We start from the raw sequence: 15,964 nt of genomic DNA, 5'->3' as shown, positions 1-15,964 counted from the left end.
AGGGAGGGAGAGAGACAATACTACTGGTTAGTGCATAGGACTTGGAGCCTGCAAAAAAGGCAAAGGAACAGAGGAATACAACTGCTGCTATCATACTGCCCTTATACAAATCTATGGTGAGACCATACTTGGAATACTGTGCCCTCTCCGGGCTCCACCTCCAAATCTCCAGGAATTTCCCAGCCCAGAGTTGGCAACCCTAAGAACCATGTTAAGCTGCTTTGGTTTTCCATTGGGGAGAAAGGCAGATTCCATCAGGGTTGCCAGGTCCCTTTTTGCCACGGACGGGAGGTTTTTGGGGTTTGGAGAGGGACTTCAATGCCATAGAGTCCAATTGCCAAAGCGGCCATTTTCTGCAGGTGAACTGATCTCTATTGGCAGGAGATCGGTTGTAATAGCAGGAGATTTCCAGCTACTACCTGGAGGTTGGCAACTCTAGGTGGAGTCTAATTTGAAGAACTGGGTTCTGAGTGATTTTGGGTGGGGTTTGGGGGAGAGTGGGGTTTGGGGAGGGGAGGGACTTCAGTGGTGTATAATGCCATAGACCCCACCATCCAAAGCATCCATTTTCTCCAGGTGAACTGATCTCTATCGGCTGGAGATCAGCTGTAATAGCAGGAGATCTCCAGGTATTGGCAACCTTAATAATTATGGACTCTAGGTTGCCTCTAAAGCTGAACAATTTGTTCACTGGAGGTTGACGGGTCATAGGATGTCTGGAAATATGACAGAAGAAGAAAATGTAAGCCTTTGGCATAATTTTGTTTTCACGTGTTACTCAGCCGGACTTGAATATATGCTGTGTGCAGTGAGGAAATGCAAATTTTAACTAAATTCGTTTAAATAAATAAATGCAAGGCGGCCACAAATGAAGAACTGAGGCTCAGTGGGATGTCTTACCCATGACCACCCAAGTCCTAGGGTGAGAACTTTGCATTATTGCTCTTGCCCTCTTTTCTGCCGCCCTTGAAGGATGTTCACTGGCTTGAACCCTATGGTAAACATATGCTTCAGAGTCCCAGCCAGTCACCCTTCACAGGGATGTATTTAACTCATGGATCACCAAATGGTATAGAAAGTACGCAGTGGAAATACAAGCACTTCTCTTTTCTGTGTAACATATCAAATGGCCCAGGGATGTGATTTTGACATGGAGTTATCAGATCGACATCCAGGTAATCTGAGTTCATTTGCCTGTATCATACTGCAGGAAGATAGAGCATCCTTTTTTGGAGAGCTGAAAGCTCCATGGTTCATGGTATGTATGCGCTCACACTTTTTGCCTTGGGTAAACTGGTTTTGTGAGTTTGGGGGATGGCATAAAACCCTGCAAAACCTGTCTGACCAGAAGCAATAATGTGACAAAAGAAATAGGAAGTAATGCTTCTCTCCACTCACGGTGAGCTCTATTTAAAATTGTTGTCTGTCTCCAGCCTTACTGGAATCCTTTCTTGGAATCATGGAGGGGAGGGGAGGCTCTTTGGGATATCAAGCAGGAGACAAACAGAGGCTGCGTATTTTCTTAGGGGAAGTGTTGTCTTTGAGTACACTGGCTTGGATCCAATGGAGTGTTGCCATGAGTGGAAGGATTGTCTGCTCACAGAGTACAACTTTCTTGCCTTCCTCCTCTTTCAGCAGCCGAAAATGTCCCCAAACGTGCCGCTCTTGGGAACAGGAGACCCCAGCAACAGAACTTCAGGGGGCATTTTGGGCTGCAGAATAGGGTTGCCAACTCCTGGTTGGGAAATACCTGGAGATTTTTCAGGTGGAGCCTGAGGAGGGTGGGTTTTGGGGAGGGGCTTCAATGCCACAGAGTCCAATTGCCAAAGTGGCCATTTTCTCCAGGGGAACTGATCTGGAGTTGTAATAGCGGGAGATCTCCAACTAGTACCTGGAGGTCGGCAGCCCTGCTGCAGAAAGAGGGGTGAGGTGAGAAAGTCATGCACTGTGGGCAGAGACCATCACACAAAACGCTCTGCTGGATCCAAGCCTTTGGGTGTGACTAGTGAGGGCGCACTACATGTATCTGATGAAGGGGGCTCTAGTCCAGAAACGTTTACACTAGAATAAAACTCATTAGTCTTTAAGGTGCCACAAGACTGCCTCATTATTATTGCATCGTTGGATCCACACGAATGAATTCATTATTTATGTGATTTTTAATAAATGTTGCCATTTTGCAAATAAACCGTGAGTCTAGGCTGAAGGTTCTTTCAAAAAGTAAAAGCCTTCACTTTCAGACACAGAACAGATAACTAACAGGTACAGGGCAGACCTCTCTTCTAGGGTTGCCAACCTCCAGGTACTAGCTGGAGATCTCCTACTGTTACAACTGATCTCCATCCAATAGAGATCAGTTCACCTGGAGAAAATGGCCGCCTTGGCAATCAGACTCTATGGCATTGAGGTCCCTCCCCTCTCGAAACCCTGCCTTCCTCAGGCTCCACCCCCAAAATCTCCTGGTATTTCCCAACCTGGAAAGGGCAACCCTAGTTGCAAGACATCTGATTAGTTGTTGGCTTTTATATTTTAAGAGGAAGAATATGCTTTTGCTTGTTTGGTCTGAGCAGCTTTTGGTACATTGTGAAACCTGCTTTTTAATACCATCGAGGCTAGCCCAGTCTCGTCAGATCTTGGAAGCTAAGCAGGGTTGGCCCTGGGAGACCACCAAGGAAGGCCAGGGTTGCTAAGCAGAGGCAATGGCAAACCACCTCTGTTCTTCTTATCCCTTGGAAGCCCTATGAAGTCACCATACATCAGCTGCAACTTGATGACTCTTTCTACCACCAATCCAATTAAGTCAGCAACATAACTTGTATTCAATTTTTAAGACTCTAAGAATGACAGCTGAACATCAAGAAAACAAAAGTAATGACTACAGGAGAATTACACGACTTTAAGGTTGACAATGAGGAAACTGAAATTGTTCAAGACTTTCTATTCCTTGGCTCCACCATTGACCAAAAGGAAGACTGCAACCAAGAAATCAGAAGGAGATTGAGACTGGGAAGGGCAGCCATGAAGGAGCCAGAAAAGATTTTGAAGTGCAAGGATGTGTCACTGGCCACCAAGACTAGATTAATTCATGCCATCGTATTCCCTATTACTATGTATGGGTGTGAAAGCTGGACAGTGAAGAAAGCTGATAGGAAGAAAATAGATTCCTTTGAAATGTGGTGTTGGAGGAGAGTGTTACGGATTCTGTGGACTGCCAAAAAAACAAATCAGTGGGTTATAGATCAAATCAAGCCTGAACTGACCCTAGAAGCTGAAATGACTAAACTGAGGCTATCGTATTTTGGTCACGTCATGAGACAACAAGAGTCACTGGAAAAGACAGTCATGCAAGGAAAAGTGGAGGGCAGCAGGAAAAGAGGAAGACCCAACAAGAGATGGATTGACTCAATAAAGGAAGCCACAGCCTTCAATTTGCAAGATCTGAGCAAGGCTGTCAAAGATAGGACATTTTGGAGGACTTTCATTCATAGGGTCGCCATGAGTTGGAAGCGACTTGACGGCATTTAACACACACACACAAGAATGACAAAGTTGGAATGTCCACATCATGCCATGAAACGTCTTTTTTTCCTCTCTCATCCCACCTCCTTTTGATTTTCATTCTGAATATCCATCCTGATAAAGAGTGCTGTGGAGCTCAAACACTTGCTATTTTAAAAATATTTTGTTTGGCCCTAATAGGAGTGGGTTTAGTTTGTTTGGTCATCACGTCAAGAAGGGTATTACATTAACGTTTTTGAGATTTTTCCATGGAACAATATGGATACCTACAGTATTTGTGTATTTTGCACAAGCGATGGCCTCATAGACAACTATGTAAGAGGTCAAGGTCAACAAGATCAGTAAAGGGTTATAATTACACTGAGAAAGTTTTGTCTTTAAATACTGAGAATTTAATCTTTGATTTAATCCCATTGAATACCCCCAAGCATCAAGCAAGCTTCTTTAGATACTCACCAGTCGTCGTCCCCCCCGCTTTAACAGGATTATCTATCGAGATTACATTTTATCTCTTTAATTATCTAACTGAACAATGACACTGCTTTCCACTCTTGCTGTAAATGGCCTGCTAATATCCAGTGCGGCCTGTAATCAATAGCATGACATTTTACCACATGGAGGTCACAATCAGTGTCTGAAACATGAAGTTCCCAAGTGAAATTTAAAAATGCAGTCCCATGCAATCAGCAGCAAGTCCTACTGATACTAAAAATCCAGTCCAATTCCTGTTTAATGTTTCGGGTTGCCAGTCTCCAGGTGGTGGCTGGAGATCTCCTGCTATTAGAACTGATCTCCAGGCGACAGAGATCAGTTCACCTGGAGAAAATAGCCACTTTGGATGATGGGGTCTATGGCATTATACACCATTGAAGTCCCTCCCCTCCCCAAACCCCACCCTCCTCAGGCTCCATCCCCAAAATCACTCAGAGCTGGCAACCCTATTAATGTTGCAATCTCTTGCCCACCTAACAGGGAGCAAGAAGAAGAAGAAGAGTTGATTTTTATATGCCAACTTTTTCTACCACTTAAGGGAGAATCAAACCAGCTTACAATCACCTTCCCTTCCCCTCCCCACAACAGACACCCTGTGAGGTAGGTGGGGTTAAGAGAGCTTTTATGTGTAGGAGTGGGGAAACAAATCCAGTTCTCCAGATCTGACTCCACCACTCTTAACCACTACACCATGCTGGCAAGCCCCACTGAATCCCATGGGATGTACTTCTGACAAAAATGCATAGGATTGGGATGCCCATAGGGTTGCCAACTTCCAGGTACCAGCTAAAGATCTCCTGCTATTACCACTGATCTCCAGCCGATAGAGATCAGTTCCCCTGGAGAAAATGGCCTCTTGGGCCATTGGACTCTATGGCATTGAAGTCCCTCCCCTCCCCAAACCCCACTCTCCTCAGGCTCCACCCCAAAAATATCCACTATTTCCCAATCTGGAGCTGGTAACCCTAGCTGCCTGTTTCACTATGTTCAAGAGGGTTACTCCAGTTTACGCACAAAACCACAGCCGTGCAGCCTCACCCCACGTGTCCCATTACATTCAAGTAAGCTTACTTGGAAGTAAATATACCTAGGACTGCAGCCGCCTCTCATGAAGGTCAGCTTTCCCAGGAAAGGATTCTGGTGGATAACATGATAAGGTTCTGTGCCGCTTGAAAACAACGAAAAGTCTCTTTTTAAAATATGTCAACATCCAATTTGCCAAATTATAGAGGAGTGCATGATATGTGTGCATTTATACTCTGCCAGTGGAATTCAAAAGCTAAAGCTGATGGACCATGTGTGAAAAGAACATGTTATTTCCATAGTTGCTATTTCTGCTCCATGTTATTTTCCACAGTTGATATGTCACCCTAACGATATCTACTCAGCTATGGCATCGTGCAAGACACACCAAGCAAACACAAAACAGAAAATTGCATCCTTAATGCAAACCCACCCACCCCCCACAATGCCCACAGAGAAAGCATTAAGCAAAAGGGGAGGAGGGGGAAATCCAAAACAAACCAAGCATTAGTGTGTTACGGAATTAAAAATGGGCAAAATTAAGCTTACATCACTGAAGTGCAAAATCAACACAAAAGAACAGATGCTCGGGCCCCAAATGATTTGTGGGTGCAAGAATATGGGCGCAATTAACAGCAGGTGCAAAACCAGAAGCCCAGCTGTGAAACTCCCCTGTTTCCCCCATTGAAATCCTTTTCAATCGGATGCTGAAGCTCATTTCCACCGATAGCGAAGAATGATAAATCCATCAAACAACGTCTTCGGGAGCCTGAGCCTAGGGTCTGGGCTAAAGTATCCACCACGGCCGTCAGATGTGCGTGCTAGGCTGTATTCTGTGCTTGGCCAACACAAAGACAGGAAAACATTTAAAGTTTAAGGTTAAACTGCAAGTTTAATCATTACCATCGTTTGCTGGCCTCCCCATCCTCCCCACAACTAGGGTTGCCAACTTCCAGGTAGTGGTAGAAGATATAGACACTTCTGTGTATTCAGTAGTTCAACCAAAATTCACACAGAAACCATATATTCAAGCAATCTCAATTATATTCCAATAAATCTATCCCCAACAAAGCATTAGGTACAAAAAGCATCCAATTTTTTTTTACATATTACAATATCACCAGATATGAGTTCACAGGTAAGTATATAAACATCTCATTCTAATATTCTCTTTCTTTCTTTTACAGCAGTATGATCATTCGTCAGATGTCAGACAGGAGAGGAAGACGGCCGTTTCGTATCCCATCAGGGAACCTCTGAACTTTGACTGACCATACTAGCCTGGTTAGGCAGAAGGACCAGTTTTCTACCCATGGGGAGTTTAGAATTGTAACTTGTAAGACAAAAAAAAGTATATATCAACTGAAGATATTAAGGTAGAGCAAGGGTGGGGAACGTCAGGCCCGGGGGCCATATAAGGCCCACAAAATCATTTGGTCTGGCCCTTCATGGGTCCTGGCAGATCTCTAGCTCAGAGGGATGCTGCCCTGCCTGAATCTCTTGGGCCCAGCTGGGGACAGCAGAGCTCAAAAGCGAGTCATAAGAACATAAGAAAGGTCCTGCTGGATCAGACCAAGGCCCATCAAGTCCAGCAATCTGTTCACACAGTGCCCAACTAGGTGTCTCCAGGAAGGCACAAATAGAGTCGCTCTATTTGGCAGACACTCGGAGCCGTCTCCGGTCGTGCCTCTTGGCTAAATGTTTGACCAAATATAGCAGGCTAATTTTTAAGTTGATAATTTTGTATGGCCCCCGAATGATGTTATAAATATCCAAATGGCCCTTGGCAGAAAAAAGGTTCCCCACCCCTGAAGTAGAGGAACTGATGAAGAACGAAACGGTTTAGGGGTCCACTGCTGACCGGGTCTGTCTAGTAGTTTGTGATCCGGGACTAAATGCCCTCTTGTTTACTGTATTATATGATATAGGGAATTTTAAAGTATGTTTTAATATATGTTTTAATTGATGTTCTGTTATTGTGTTGTGACCCGCTTGGAGGCCGGCTTGCCAGGAATGAGGGCGGGATATAAATCCAACAAATAAATAAATAAATACAGGAGTGGAGATGCACAAAGTCTTGCATTCATATTTATTATTTCTTTATGCCAGTGTTTCTCTGTTTTTTTATATAAGTTCCAAAGCTGCTTGCAGCAAAAATATTCAATTATAAAAATACAGCTATTTTAAATATATTAAATATATATATCTACATATATACACTTCAGCATTCATAAAGAGAAAAAACTAGAAAGCACCTAAAAAAGGTAAAGGTCCCCTGTGCAAGCACCGGGTCACTACTGACCCATGGGGTGATGTCACATCCCAACGTTTACTAGGCAGACTATGTTTATGGGGTGGTTTGCCAGTGCCTTCCCCAGTCATCTTCCCTTTACCCCCAGCAAGCCGGGTACTCATTTTACCAACCTCAGAAGGATGGAAGGCTGAGTCAACCTTGAGCCGGCTACCTTAAGCCAACTTCCGTTGGGATCCAACTCAGGTCGTGAGCAGAGCTTTTGACTACAGTACTGCAGCTTACCACTCTGCGCCACGGGGCTCCTAGAAAGCACCTAGTAATCACTAATAATTCAGCCTAATAATTCAACCTGTATTCAGATATCACATGAAGCCAATGTTAAACCTGAGCACAAAATCCGGCTTCTTGCTGGTTTGCACATGGTCTATCCTCCTCCTTTTCTGCATACGGTTCTGTACATTTTAACCTGATGTTATATTGTTATACTGTTTTAGATTGTAACGGCCTATGGCCTTATACAATAAGCTTGTCTTGAACTTGAGCTTTCTGCATATCATGTGCCTTATTCTATCTGTAAAATGCAAATTACAATCTTGTGCAGCCTCAGTTTGCATCAGGGTCATGCAAGGAAAGCCGAAGAAGTCAAACCTTTCATAGGGCTGTTGTCGCACTAGGTATTCCCTGTGATGTATCAAGAGTTTGGAAATGTTATAAAAAACATCGCTTTAAAAGGGTTTTTGGAGGGGGGTTACCGCACTTGTATTCCCAGCGATGTATTAAGAGTTTGAAAACATAAAAATACTGTTCGCACTTTCTATGTATTCCCACCAATGTATTAAGAGTTTGGAAACGTTATTAAAAATACTGTTTGCACTTTGTTTGGCCCCTTCAGCTGTGAAGACATCTTCCAACCATTTATAAGCCGTGGTATCCAAAAACCCTTTTAAAGCGATGTTTTTTACAACATTTTCAAACTCTTAATACATCGCTGGGAATACAAAGTGCGGTAACCCCCGATGCCATGGCTAAAAAATGGTTGGAGGACGTCTTCACAGCTAAAGGTTATAATACTGTTTGCCAAAGTGCGAACAGTATTTTTTATAACAGTTTCAAACTCTTAATACATTGGTTCTCGTAGGTTATCCGGGCTGTGTAACCGTGGTCTTGGTATTTTCTTTCCTGACGTTCGCCAGCAGCTGTGGCCGGCATCTTCAGAGGAGTAACACTGAAGGAGTGTCTCACAGTGTCAAGTGTGTAATGCATCGCTGAGAATACCTAGTGCGGTACCAGCCTAGGAGGGTTCATCCTGTTTGAAAGCATCGGCCCTATTCTGCTGTTCACATTTTAAAAGAGATAATACACATTTTTAAAGGACACATCTTTTCTCCTTTAAAATGCAAGGCACAGCAAAGCAAAGGACCCAGTTTCTATTAGCAAAAGCAAGTAGAGGTTGAAAGGTTAAACTCTCTCTCTTTTCTGCATGGCCCCAAGGCATGGTGAGGCTGCATGGACTTGCAATTTTTGTTTTATCAACCAATAAAGACATGCGATCTTTGTCTCATATATCTGAGCCTGCAGAATTATGGATTATGGAGAGAATGAACTCTGGTTAAGGTGTGTGCCTGCACTTTGTATGCCATAGGTTAGAGGAATCTGTTTTAAACTAAGATTCCTTCATCATGTGTTAGAAAAGGAGTGAGAAATACACATGAGCGCAGCAACATGCAGGATTCATGTACATTAAGGTTTAATGTCAGCTTGATATGACATCCGAATGCAGTCCCAGTGTCAGATAACTAAAGCGAATGTCTGATGAAAAAGAAAAGTATTGACCACCCTAGTAAAGATTAGAAGAGATGGCACCAAACACACCTCTTGTAGCAATTTCATTGCTCTTCCACCATCTAGGGTGTTACTTCCAGACTATTTCCATGGTAAGTGCACAGGAAAATAAATAATCAGGCTCTCTCAGCATAATTCCTGTGATATGTGGAATATTTTCTCCACCCTTCCCCTTGAAAATTAGCTGGCTCAGTAGTCTTTATTCCTTTTGAAATCTATCCCCCCCTCAATATGTCAGTGGATGAGTGAGATCTGGTATTATTGTAGAAGTGGAAAAGTTGACAATTCTTCAACACTTGAGCACATGCAAAGCAGCTGGTTCTTCTTCGATGCAATAGCTGAGGTTGCAAAAACTGTGATTTGGTAGGGAAGGGGCCAAAGCTCAGTGGTAGAGCATCTGCTTGACATGCAGAAGGTCCCAGGTTCAATCCCCACATCTCCAGTTAAAGGGACTAGGCACTTAGGTGATGTGAAAGACTCCTGCCTGAGACCCTGGAGAGCTGCCGCCGGTCTGAGAAGACAATACTGACTTTGATGGACCAAAGTTGTGATTCAGTATAAGGCAGCTATAAGTCGGGAGCACACACCCAGAGAGAATAAATTATAGAACTCATCTGGTCCCAAACTATATATGTTCAGTCCTGCAATTTAATTTATTTCCAAACAAAAGGAAAAAAGGAACAAAAAGGGGGGGGGGGACTCAAAATCCAACAAAATAGAAAAGAAAAAGAATTTAAAAGTATATATATAAAACAGAGACAAAATATAACAGTGGTGGCAGATATACACATAAATTTGTATAAAAGGTTCCCAAATATCTAAAAAATACCTACTCAATAGTCCTCTATATGACTTGTATTCAAATATTGATAAAGTTCTAAGGTCCTCAACCCATTGATTTACCAGAGATGGGCATTTAACTCTCCAATGTTATAATACAAGTCTTTTAGCTGTAGTAAGGTCACCGAGGATCCATTTCTGTTGACCATTGGTTTGCCTCTAAGAGATAGGCAGATAATTTAAAAGTACATAAGCATCCTCAAAAATCAATGAACATTCTAATACAAAATTGATGAGTAATAACTTTTCCCCAGAAAAAAACAAATGACTGGGCATGTCCAAAGCATATACTCAAGGGATGTATCCTATGAGTTACAACACCAACAGTTAGACGCTTTACCCAATCCTTTGCTAAAGAGTCTCTGTGGTGTCTAGTATATTCTAAACATTTTTAATTTTTTTTTGCTGAATATTGTCACAACTTAAGATTTATGGAGAGAGTAGGTTTAAACGTTAAGGCCATATCCCATTGCTTTGGCAAAATACGGCGATCTAGCTCCTTATTCCATTAATTCCTGATACTCTGCATATCATATTTATGAATCAACATCAAATATTTATAAACAAATATTGTAGGTTTCATTTTCTGCATTTTCAACTCAAGTTTCCAGGAGCAAAGGGGATGCTGAGACACTCAATGCCCCAGGGCCATATTTAGGCTTCAACAGATCTTGCAGTTGTATAATGCCATTCAGTAGAAGTTGACAAGCCATATGTAGACCTCTGCTGTTCAGTCTTGTAATGATAATTGAATTGTATGTGTATATGTTTCTTAGGATTGCCAGCTCTGTGCTGGGGAAATCCTGGAAATTTGGGGATACAACCTGGGGAGGGTGGGGTTGGAGGAGGGAAAGAACCTCAGTGGGGTATAATGCCATAGAGTTCACCTTCCAAAGCCAGTGTTGTGTAGTGGTAAAGAGCGCTGGACTCTAATCTGGAGAACCGGGTTCATGTCCCCACTCTTCCACATGAGGCCTGCTGTGTGACCTTGGCTTAGTCACAGTTCTCTCAGAACTCTCTCAGCCCCACCTATCTCACAGAGTGTCTGTTGTGGGGAGGGGAAGGGAAGGTGATTGTAAGCTGCTTTGAGATTCCTTAAAGGGGTATAAAATCCAACTCGTCTTCCTCTTCAAAGCAGCCATCTTCTCCAGGGCAACAGATTTCTATCATCTGGAGAGCAGTTGTAATTCCAAGACACCTCCAGGCTCCTTATAGGTCAGTGGTGGCGAACCTATGGCACGTGTGCCAGAGGTGGCACTCAGAGCCCTCTCTGTGGGCATGAGCGCAGTCGCCCCAGCACAGAGTTTGCCTGAGTTCGTTCCCCCGGCTGAGGAGGCTGGGGACCAGCGGTGCCTTCCCGGCTCCTCCGGGAAGCGCCGGGCTCCTTTCCAGCGCCTTCTTCGCAGTTGCTGGCTGCGCGCTCCTGAAGTGAAGACAATGACGAGCCTTCTGCCGAGGACTGGAAGATGCAGAGCCAGGACAGGGCTGGACCGGGAGTGGGACGTCTGGGTGGCCATCTGCAGCGGGCTGGTTGGTGACTGCAGCGCGGGGGATTGGCGGTGAGGGCCGAACGGGGGCCCACCTGGCGTTTGTGCTGGAGCCAAGCCCTTCACTTAGCTCAGGTTTCCACTCTGCTCATTCATGCAACCGAAGGTGCCTCTGAGCGCGTGCAGAGGGCTGTCCCCACCATCAGCCCCCCTGCATAACAGTCTTTTTTCATTCGTATGAAGATAACAGTTGGAAAAAAAACCAAACTGAAGGGGTGGGGGCTATGCTCCAGCTGCTTTCCTTCCCCCGCTCTGCTGCCTATGCAGGGTTGCCAACCTCCAGGTAGAGAAGGAAAAATCAGACACCTCTGTACAATTACCAAAAGATGAGAAATTCAGTACAGGAATTCAGCCATAAATGATGCCAAATATATTCTGGCTAAACCTTTACAGTATGTGGTAATGTAACCACCAACACCATATATTGCCAACAAACAAGTGTATTTTTTCTTATTTACAGGATATTTCAACAGGTAAGTTCACAATTAATTCCTTTAACAAGTAAGTATTGAAGCAAAGTTCACTTAAAAATGTCCTTTTAAGGTGTATTTCTTTCTTTGCAGCGCAGCAGGCTATTGAAGGAGAAAACGATCGTTTCGGAGCGCAAAGCCCAATTCTTCCTCAGTTCTTCCTATACAACACAATAAATAAATCTTTTTCATAGTCTCAAGCTTCTTATCATCCATTCTATGTTAAGTAATAATTTACTACAATTAAAAATCAGTTAATAATTAAATACATACAAAAATACTTCATATACTTACAAAAATATATACTGCGTGCAGTTATACATCACCATTCATAATATCAGGTTTCAGCTGAATACCATATTCAAAATTAAAGTGCAAAATTCTTCCCCAAAAGGGGTAAGATATTGGATTCCTTCCACTCCAGGTAAGGACTCCCGTGGCGTTATTGCAGCAATGCATTTAGTACCTTAAATAGCCATCTGGTGTGCAAGCCTTGTGGCAGCTGCCGTTCCTACATCAGAGAATGATTTTTAAAGTGACAGTACATTTTTACAAGAAGCAAGACAAATCATTCTCCAAGTTTAAGCCATGAGGAGCCATGGTATTCAGAATATGTATAAAATAGGATTCCTTGCGTCTCAGTATTCTTTCATTGTCACTCTTATTAAATCTACTGGAATGTAACCGCCAAATTACAAAAAATCTAAGATCATTCTCATTATGTTTAAACTTTAAAAAATGATCAACAACCGGGGCTGTGGTTATGCCCGCCCTGATCCTGGACCTGTGTTCCAAAATCCGTGCTTTTATCGGTCGAATGCTAGAGCCAACATAAATAAGTTGGCACGGACAAATGAGGCAATAAATACAATACTTCGTATTACAATTAGAGAAAGAACGCATTTGAAAATTAAAAGCAGAGTCCGTTCTTTTAAACTCCTTCACCTCCAAAGCAAAGTTACACGCTAGACACTGATTGCATTTAAAGTGTCCCACAACTGAATGTCTCTTTGGATCTTTATATATATCTGAATGTACCAGTCTATCTTTTAATGAATTTGTTCTTTTATACCCTATCTTAGGAAGTACCTCACAGCCGGGGATGTCAGCTAGCAGATGCCAGTGTTGTTTTATAATGCCAGAGATTTGCCCCGATAAATGGCTATGCTGTAAAGCAAAAGCTAAGGGTCTATCAGCCCCTTTATCCCTGGGGTTATTATATATTAAAGCATCACGATTCATGCCATCCGCTTTCCATCTAGCCTTTTGAATGACATTTAAAGGATAGCCCCTATCATCTAGCGCTTTTTCTAGTGCTGCTGCATGCTGTTGATAATCAGTTACACGAGTAGTATTGCGTTTAATACGCAAAAATTGCCCATAAGGTAGACTCTCCCTCATATGCCTGGGGTGAAATGATTGAAAATGTAACAAGGCATTTCTGTCTGTGTTCTTTTTATATAAAGTCACTGGTAGTAGCAGGAGAGCTGCTATTTCAGTTCACCTGGAGAAAATGACAGCTTTGGCAATTGGAATCTATGGCATTGAAGTCCCTCAGGCTCCGCCCCCAAAACCTCCCGCAGGTGGCAAAGAGGGACCTGGCAACCCCTAGCCCGATGTGGACGTCTAGCTGTTGGCACTTTGCGATAAATAAGTGGGTTTAGGGTTGCAGTTTGGGCACTCGGTCTCTAAAAGGTTCACCATCACTGATATAGGTTGACCACCCTAGATCTGTTCAAAGAAATTATAAGTAAAAACATGGTTATATGTATATGTTTTTTCCAGCCACAGAATTAGGTTAGGTTGGCTAGCCTAACCTCTGTCTTGGAAGACCTTATGCTTAAAACATGTATGAGAACCAGTGTTGTAATGTGGAGAGAGTGTTAGACTTCAGCTAGAATGGTTTGGGTTTGAATTTGCATGGTTTTCCTGAACTTTAACGTATTATCTTTCAATATTTTAAACACTTTGCTTATAGTCCCGAATCACTAGAATAACTAGCCTCTTTGTTAGAATCATAGAATCATAGAGTTGGAAGGGACCACCAGGGCCATCAAGTCCAACCCCCTGCACAATGCAGGAATTTCACGACTACCTCCCCACTCCACACCCCTAGTGACCAGAAGATGGCCAAAATGCCCTCCCTCTCATCATCTGCCTAAGGTCACAGAATCAGCATTGCTGACAGATGGCCATCTAACCTCTTCTTAAAAACCTCCAGGGAAGGAGAGCTTACCACCTCCCGAGGAAGCCTGTTCCACTGAGGAACCGCTCTGTTAGAAAATTCTTCCTAATGTCTAGACGGAAACTCTTTTGATTTAATTTCAAACCGTTGGTTCTGGTCCGACCTTCTGGAGCAACAGAAAACAACTCGGCACCCTCCTCTATATGACAGCCCTTCAAGTACTTGAACATGGTTATCATATCCCCTCTCAGTCTTCTCCTCTTCAGGCTAAACATACCCAGCTCCTTCAACCTTTCCTCATAGGACTTGGTCTCCAGATCCCTCACCATCTTTGTTGCCCTTCTCTGGACATGTTCCAGCTTGCCTACATCTTTCTTAAATTGTGGTGCCCAAAACTGAACACAGTACTCTAGTTGAGGTCTAGCCAGAGCAGAGTAAAGCGATACCATCACTTCGCGTGATCTGGACACTATACTTCTGTTGATGCATCCCAAGACTGCATTTGCCTTTTTAGTTACAGCATCACACTGCTGACTCTTGTTCAGTGTTTGGTCTACTAAGACCCCAAGATCCTTTTCACACACACTACTGCTCAAACAAGTCTCCCCCATCCTATAAGTATGCATTTGATTTTTCCTACCTAAATGCAGAACTTTACATTTATCTTTGTGGAAGTGCATTTTATTAGTTCTAGCCCATTTCTCCAGCCTGTCAAGATCATCCTGCATCTTGGCTCTGTCTTCTCCGTATTTGCTACCCCTCCCAATTTAGTATCATCTGCAAATTTAATAAGCATCCCCTCTTGTTACATGCTTTTGAATATCTTAAGCATATTCCTGCTGCATTTCCCCCCTAAATTCTACATGTCTGAAGCCCAATTGATTCCAAATAACTACTATAGTGTAGCCATTGCAGAATATCCAATGATGTGTGGAATCAGAATCTTAGATCGACTTCAACTATGGTAGTTTCTGCATGGGAGGTTTACCTGAAATTCGTTGCTCGCTGGACCCACACTTTCCTGTTGGGAGTCTATGCACCAGCAGTTTCCAAGCTCAAACCAGGAAGTATTTGCATCCCTGCCCCTTGAAATGCTGCTTCATAATTGGCTGTAGTGAGAGAAAAATTCCCTCCCCCAAACCCAATTGCCAGATAAAAAAGCATTTGAAGAACATAAAACAAACAATGGAGCAATCTGAAAGGGGGGGAGAGAAATGCAAGCCTCGGTTTTAAAAAGCCTTTCTTCTGCTCAGAAAGAGCTTTGAGGAAGCAGGAAGTATTTGAATCCCCACCTCTGGACAAGCTGCTTTGTAATTGGCTGTGAGTGAAACTAAGCTTGTGTGCCCCGCACTTTGCCTTCTGCACGGAGATTTCACCTGGGCTGAGCTAAGGGGAGAGGGAAGAATCAGGTTAACAGAGGTACGGGAAGGTCCAGGATTTGCAAGGGCTGGCAGCGAGGTCATCTCTAATGGAGGAGAAACTCATGCATAACTCCAAGGAACAACCAAGACCGACGGGGGTAAACGTGAGAGAAAGTACCCACGCATAAACGACCTATAAGTCTTTTATAACCAGAGCTTGCTAACTGTACTGTCTCTGTACTCCCTCCATCTCCTAATTGGTCTTCAGCTTGAGAAGCCATAATTGATCTCATAATTTGCATTTGTCAACCACCCATGAGTGCCGACCTGACTCTGTGTTCCTGTAACTATGCTAACTGCAGAAATAAATAAATAAGTTTTAAAGTCAAGATTATTCAGCTGAAATGAGCGCAGTGACGCAGTCATTGTTT

The sequence above is a fragment of the Euleptes europaea genome, chromosome 4 (assembly GCF_029931775.1).
Source record: "Euleptes europaea isolate rEulEur1 chromosome 4, rEulEur1.hap1, whole genome shotgun sequence".
NCBI classification, from domain to species: domain Eukaryota; kingdom Metazoa; phylum Chordata; class Lepidosauria; order Squamata; family Sphaerodactylidae; genus Euleptes; species Euleptes europaea.
This window is presented reverse-complemented; position numbering follows the sequence as displayed.